The 2,040-nt window shown below is 34.7% G+C and overlaps 1 pseudogene; it reads right to left on the bottom strand.

Annotated features, from left to right (window-relative positions):
* Positions 1-263: 263 nt before the first annotated feature.
* On the bottom strand, positions 264-1,403 carry LOC143683399 (protein kish-A pseudogene; annotated as a pseudogene).
* Between the last annotated feature and the right edge of the window lie 637 nt (positions 1,404-2,040).

The following is a 2,040-nucleotide window of genomic DNA, read 5'->3' on the forward strand; positions in this document are numbered from 1 at the left end:
AAGACATATGCAGAATGTAATATTGAGGTGACAGTACTGAGGCTGATTGTGACAGACATACTAAACTCTTGAGTTTGGTTACATCTTAATTATTTGTATAGAGCATTGGTCCACTAATGCAAAAATGGAGAACAGCAGCTGTAAATTTATTTCAGTCAATGTTCAGAGATAAAAGGGTTAACCACTCTTTCCATTATTTTCTGCATATAAATCCCTTTTCATTTTGAAATCTGATGGCAGTTCATTTCTGGCATTGTTCCAAGCTACTGCATGAACAGGATACTGAAGGCCATCACCATCCAGCACACTGCAACATAAGGACTCTTTTGTTCACCAATTCTGGCACACTTCTAACATATGCCCAATAGTCCAGTTTTATTTCTGTCCAGGAGGCTGGGTGCCAAGGATTGGATATAGGTACAGGTACATATAAGCAGCAAGATAACAGTCAGCACAGTCTGAAATTTGAAAATGGCAGACAGTGTGTGGCTGGCAAAGCCCCAGCCACATCACCCTTTCAGGCCCAGGGCAGAAGAGAGGTGTATTGATCTTGGACAAGTGTGTCAAGTCCACTCACTTGGGAAATAACTTTCTTTTCCACAAAAGGTGCTTGGAAAACAGATATCTGTATGCAAAAGAATGAAGGTAGATGCCAACCTCATACTATATACAAAACTTAACTCATAATGGATCAAAGATCTAAGTACAAGAACCCAAACTATAAAAATCCTAGAAGAAAACATTGTTGAGAGTCTTCAGAACTTTTTGTTTAGGCAATTGTTTCTTAGACTTTACACTAAAAGTATGGTTAACAAAAGAAAATATAGATAAGCGGGACTTCATTAAAATTAAAGTACATAAATGGCAATTCATCAAAATTAAACACTTTGCCCATCAGAGGACTTCAGCATGAAAGTACAAAGATAACCTGCAGGATGGAAGAAGATATTTGAAACCACATATCTGATAAGGTTTTAATATCCAGAATATATAAAGAAATTCTACAACTCAACAGCAAAAACACCTAACTGACAAATGGACAAAATACTTGAATAGACATTTTCCTGAAGAAGATACATAATGACCAAAAAAAGGACATGAAAAGATGTTCAATATCAGTATCCATTAGGGAAATGCAAATCAAGATCACAATGACCATATCATTTCACACCAATCAGAATGGCTACTAATAAAGAATTTGAGAATAACAAGTGTTGGATAGGAAGTAGAGAAAAAGAAGCATTCCATCATTATTGGTGGGAATGTAAAAATGTGCAACTGCTGTGGAAGGCTGTTTGGTGGTTTCTCAGAATTCAAGTATAGAAATACCATGTGACTTCTGGATATATTCCCCAAAGAACTGAAAGCAGGGACTGAAACAGGTCTTTAACCACCGATGTCATAGTGGTATTATTTGCAATTGCTGAATGATTAAAGCAATCCAAGTGTCCATTGACTGATAAATAGTTGAAAGAGTGAAATAAGTCAGACACAAAAGCTTAAATATTATATGACCTCACTTATATGAAATATATAATAATCAAATTCATAGATTGAGAAGCTAGAATATTCTTGGTTACCATGGGCCCAGTCTGGTTTAGAGAATGGGAAGTTAATTCTGTTTGGGGTGATAGAAAAGTTTGATAATAGATTGGTGTTAATAGTAACACAACATTGTGTGTACAATTAGTGCCCCTAAGTTATATATTTGGATGTGGTTCACAGGGGAAATTTTTGGTTGTACAAATGTTACTAGAATAAATTTTTTTAAAACCATAGGACTATATAGCACAAACCAAGAAGCCCACTGTTACTATGGAATATAATTAACAATACAATCATAATATTGTTTCATCAATTTTGACAAAGGTATCACACTAATATAAAATTTTAATAATTAGGAAAATTGCATGTATATGAGGGGTGTATGTGAACTCTGAATTTTCTCCATGATTTCTCTATAAACGTATAACTCCTCTAATAAAAAGAAAACATAGAAAGACATGACAAGTTAATGCAATGTATGATCTTTGGGTTCGA

The sequence above is a fragment of the Tamandua tetradactyla genome, chromosome 5 (assembly GCF_023851605.1).
Source record: "Tamandua tetradactyla isolate mTamTet1 chromosome 5, mTamTet1.pri, whole genome shotgun sequence".
In the NCBI taxonomy this organism is placed as follows: Eukaryota; Metazoa; Chordata; class Mammalia; order Pilosa; family Myrmecophagidae; genus Tamandua; species Tamandua tetradactyla.